A 6000-nucleotide genomic window follows, 5' to 3' on the forward strand; every position below is an offset into this window, starting at 1 on the left:
GCTAATCTCCGGCACCGTTAACCCGGTCGATGCCAAATTTCACACACACACTCCCTGGATGCCAACGATGAACCTCTGCCCCAAAATTTCCAGAACGGTCTGTTATAGTGCCACCAGGAGGCCGACTTGAAAAACATTTTTTTTTTATATTAGATTCTGTCCAAAAATCCCGCAAATCCTTACACACTATCTTCAAGATGGATATGTCCGATATTTCATAGTCCATCCTAATTGGCTAACATAGGTTTTCAAAGTTTGCAGGATTGGCCCTTTTGAAACAAATGCCTCAAATCATGAATGCACATGCAATTTACGTGAAATCTTTCCTACTAGGCTGAGGAATATATCCCACCCTTTTCACATTGGCCTGTTATAGCGCCACCAACAGGTGGACTTTTGCAAAACACATTTTTGAAACAAAATGCCTCAAATCATCCAATTGCCATTAATGGTGTAAGAACAAATGGCACCCTTTTCACATTGGCCTATTATAGCGCCACTAGGAGGCCACAACCTGACCTGGCCTGGTGGAGACCTGTGCCCTGAGGGGCACTTTTTCTAGTTTTAAATATATTAACATATTATGCCAATATATGGAAAGTATATGCAGAATATAGCCTATGCTGTATATATGTCATATTCAGGTTCATATATGTAGATATATAGGAAATATATGTCTCTATGCAATTTATATTTCCATGTGTGTGTGGGGGGGGGGGGGGTGCGTCAGCTAGGTCGGGAGGTAACGGGGTGCATGGCCAAAAACCGCTGCTCTATACTATAGTATGAAAATATGTACTGTATTGATGATGCAATGTTTACCGTGGTAAAATAAAGACAGTAGTCATTTACGCAGATAAAATCACCAAAACGCTGATCATTAGTAACAACAATGTCTGATATAGCATTATTCATTGACTTCCTTTCACCCATACAAGCACTTTTTCCAAATCAGTGGCTCAAGTAAGGGGGATATTTATATCTGTTGACTTTGTCCAATGTGGCTAATGGCTTTTTTCTTTTTTGTCAATTTGAGTGTTTGACCTAGGAGACAGGTGTTCTAATGCTAACACAGCCAATGATGTCAGTAGGGTGTATGGGGAAAGGTCAGGAGATTGAGCACCCGGATCAGTGGATGTTCATTCCCGTCCAAGTGTTTTAAAAGGTCTGTGTAGGTAGGTGTTGGGGTAGGGAACAGGGTAAATGTGGGGAAACTCACGGCTGGTCATAATATTTGAGATACGTATGTTCCAAACTAAACAAGCGAGATGACAGGCAGATTATATAGGTATGTTACTGATCCTGGACATACAGACCACTTGTGCTATACTGAAAATGCTTGCTCAAATGCATTGGTTTGCTCTCAAGAAACATCTAATAAAGTCAGCACTTTTCCATCAAATTGTTAGCTACAATGACTACCCTATACCCTCCATTCTGAACAGTATATGTTCTAAAGTGATTAATGAAACAATTATCATTTTGCCTAGATTTCAAATACACACACACATTCTCATTCTCTCTCTCTCTCTCTCTATCTCTCACACACACACACACACACACACACACACACACACACACACACACACACACACACACACACAACCCTTGTTGACATTCTCACTGTTGTATTTGTCAGAATCCACAGGATGGTGCATCGTTTTACGAAGAAAAGGATTGTTCTGTAACTTGTAAACTTACTTTTCTTCTGCTTCAGTATGTAAATGTAGCCTTTCATATATTTCTCCTCTTCTGTTTCAAGTTCAACTAAAGTCAACAGGAACAGATTTGTCTATTTAGTATTTATAGGTGTGAGTCATATAACTAAGAGCCCAAGATGTTGCTGGCTGTCTTGTTCTTGGCTGGCCTGTGCACAGCCCAACTCTAGAGGAAGATAATGTTGATTAATCTTTCATTATTCATCAAGGATGACAGCAACATGTTTAACATTTTAAACCTCTCATAGTGATTTAAGTGAAAACAAATAAGGTCTAATTTCTCTGCTATTAAGCTTGAGGATATGGATGATTTTTATGTGTTCTGACACAGGCATATTACTTTTGTTATTCATAAATAAAGAGCACAGTCATAGGGGAATAATTAGAAATCAGATAACTTCGCTGTCTGATTAATTTGTTTATCTTCTCCTAAGTGACAGTAATGTATAATCTTTTTAACCATTTGCAAATTTTAAACATTATACTAAACTGCTAAATAAATGGTAGTGTACTGTATAGCCTATTATAGACAAAGATAGTAAGTCAAGCCCAGGCCGTAGCGTAACGGTCTGGGCACCGGACTGGTGATCCAGTCGCGGTGTGCCGCGGGTTCGACTCCCGAACCCGACACGGCCTTTACCGCATGTCATCCCCCCATCTCTCTCCCATTTCCTGTCAGCCTACTATCTGTCCCTTAAAAAATCAATAAAAGGCGTAAGCCGCAAAAAAAAATAAGATAGTAAGTCATTAGAGAAAACTGTAGGCCCTACTCTGTCTTATTTATGCTCCGTCATGCGTAAAAAATATCAGACCTATAAGCTCACAACAACGCATCGCATCGACACCTCATGCTACAATGTATCGGGCATTGAGAATAACATAAGCAGTTGCTTGTGAGGTGCATCTTTAATCATACAGTCTACCATTGAGATAATTAATGCTCCAGCAGAGGCTAATAATGTTCTCAGCAACGTTGCGTATGTTCAGTTTTTCACCCGTCAGTTTTGCGTAGAGACACAGGGATGGCAGGAGAAACAAATGGAATGACATGCAACAAAAGCCTTAAAGCCTCAGACCTGGGCTGGCTGCAGCAAAACATTGAGTATTGATATGCTACCCGAGGTTGAGGGGTCACAAAACTATGATCTAAAGGAGGATTTGTAGTCCCCAAGGCAAGTTAGTGGCTTGTTCAGGGTGAGGGCATGGGGGAGCAATTTGAGGTTCCTGCTCAGGGCGACAAAAAGCATAGTTAATTCCATGTGCTCAGTAGCTCAGGGACCTCTAAAATGACTCACTAAACGCTTAAAAAAAATAATATAAAAAGAAAAAGAAGAAGAATTATAATAATAATAATACACTTTGGGAAAGAATGTTGACTCAACCCTGAGTCGACACTGATGGAAGACCACTATACTTCTCCCAAACTATGATGATACACAGTGAAAACAGAGATTGTTAGCTGAACTCAGAGTTACCCACTTAAGTCATCATTTATATTTAGTTATACTACAGTATCACTTGAAATAGGAAGTAGAGGTCGCACAGCTCGTAGTCACGATGCAAAGAAAAACCTTTTATTAGGTTACCAACGTTTCGGTAAAGAAAATCCCTTCTTCAGGGTATCAGGGTTGAAAGTGGTACAAATGAACACTCCGGATTTTGTATAAGTAGCCTACAGTATGTACTGTTGTAAGGACTCATGGCTCAGGTGTGCTACAGTTGGCTACTGCACCCTCAGAACAGAATAGTCATGCCCCTGCTGTCCTACTGCCCCAGTGACTCAGTAGTGATGCAAATCAAGTTGTCGTAACGTATCACATAATCCTCATCAGAACAGAACAGAACCCTCACATTTGCATCAAATAAACACGTAGCTTAGTGGGTAGATTGGCCATCTGGTAATAACAAAGTCATGCAATTGGCCTCCTAGTCTGCCCAATAGTATACTGCATGTGTTGATGTGTCCCTGAGCAAGATACGAACCCCCCCCAAAAAAGCTCCCCGCCTCTCCCTGCCTCTGAGCAGCCATCAGTGGGGTAGCCTCGATACCCTTCATTTTCGTATCAGTGGGGTGAAGCTCAAATTCCATTTCCCACAAATTAATAAATGTCTACCATCTGGCTTACACATGACATACATTGAATATCATATGGTATAAGTGTATGTGCTGGTGAAACATAAGTATAAGTAATTGCCAGCAGGATAATAGTGGAACTACCAGATAAGAGCAAAGCTAAACAGGATAATCAAACATGATGATTCACATGCTGTCATCAGCAGGTTAGCATCCAACTGTAAGCACACATTCAGTGTCGGCACAGAACCACTTCCTGTACTCGTTACATGGAATATAAATTAGTTGATTAATCAGGAGTCAACATCAGCATGTAACAATGAGTTTGATTTGGTTTGGTTAATGTGCTTTGGTTTGCTTCTTTGAATGTTCTGGACCTTTTAAGACCTGAGGACGATTCTACAAATGCCGTCTAAATCAGTGGTCCTCAAATTATTTCATGCCATTGGACCGCCTAAAAATGCTATGTATTTGGCCACGGACCCCAGGTCTTAAAATCTTTTGTGCCAGGCACCCCCAGAAGAGAAGATTTGTGTTAAATAAAATCTAAATTATTCAAAGGTTTTCAAACACTTACAACATTTTTCCAAAAAAATTCAACGATAGCAGATGTGCAAGTTGTGAGCTTGTAGATCTGCAATTTTCAGCATGCAACCAAGCATAAAATGACTTTTAGTTCTACTAGATCTCTTCTCCTAGTCCCTACCTAACATTTTAGTCTAGTTTTTAATATGTTGACCCAATTGTCAATATATTTAGTCTTAGTTTTAGTCATCATAACTTATTTTTTATTTCGTTTATGTTTAGTTTTCCTTAGTGAAAAAGGGTAGTAATTTTTACCTTAGTTTTGGTTGACGTAATCAACACTGGCTTGTAGCTCTGCTATTTTTCTGGAATGTTTGCACATTTTCGCCAAATGTTCGCCTATTAATATGACATTTCCAGAATCGGGACGCTAGGGTTCATCTGTTTAATTCATGCATCATCAGCAGTAATACCCTGCAGCCTGCACACTTGTTCCCATCATGTCCTTCTGGGCGGTCGCACCTCCGTGTCCTTGTAAAGATTAGCCATAACTGTCCATAAGGTAGCTCTACTACAGCATTGTCCCTGTTAATGATTAGCAGGAGGCTTTATCCAATGGTTCACTTGTACAACAACATAGAGTGCTTAGGTACTCACAGTTTGTCCATGGAATATAAACTGTTTGGTTTGACAGAATAACACTGGATTGAGCACTTCCTGTAAGGGTGCTATTTGGTGCCAATTAAGCGTGGCCACCTGGGTAGTTCATTCCCTCCTCAGGGGAAAACTGACCTTATGAGATGGAACAGTTGGTTAATGAATGAGATTCCTCAATGTCATATTGAAATTTGATAAGCTTATGTGTACGCGTACGTCCATTATACTATGTGTAACCCCCTTCGGATGCACACCCTGGGCCCTGGGGAATAAAGTGTCCTTTCTGTGGTCCCTGTGTGTTGAGGAGGGTTTTTCATCATAATGAAAAAGATGAAACGTGGTTGTTAAAAGTATGCCGTTTCATGTACAAAATCACAGATGCCTCCTAATAAACACGATGTATTGTATGCGTTTTGATTCAAATGAGAGATGGGATAATCTGATTACCTCATTGGCATTTAGAAACAAAAAATACTACTCATGTCATGGTCTGATAGTACATTTGAGACACAGCTAGGGTTACTATATCCTTGCTGGCACGATATCTCAAACTGCCCTAGCTGCCAATGCAAACAGTTTACATCTCATTGTTGGTGCTGCAGTTCTGTCATGTTGTATGAGATAGCATACGGATGTTAGGCCTATCTAGTAGTTTACCAAAGCTCCTTGTAAACGTACACAAAAGCCCTCCTCTATTTTCAATTGAAGATATGTGGACAGATTGGGCTTATCAACAATATTGTACTTCCAATGCATTTATGATGGCATAAATTAATAGAAGAATCATTATGGTATGGATAAATACATTGAATGTACAAAGTAGGCCTATAAGGTTTAAATAACAGCATGACATCCTCTGCGGGGAGGGCTGATATCTTGGGCCGCTGACAGACAGGTTATTCCGTAGAACCTTTCTTGTTTAAGATCAGCCCCTCGTCCCCAATTAGAATCCTATCAATGTACCGCAGTGTGGTCTTGTCTGGCACACACTGCAGGTGTCAGAACAGTTACACTACCTCTTGCCAT

Source organism: Protomyctophum parallelum, assembly GCF_964188405.1.
Source record: "Protomyctophum parallelum genome assembly, chromosome: 15".
Lineage (NCBI taxonomy): Eukaryota > Metazoa > Chordata > Actinopteri > Myctophiformes > Myctophidae > Protomyctophum > Protomyctophum parallelum.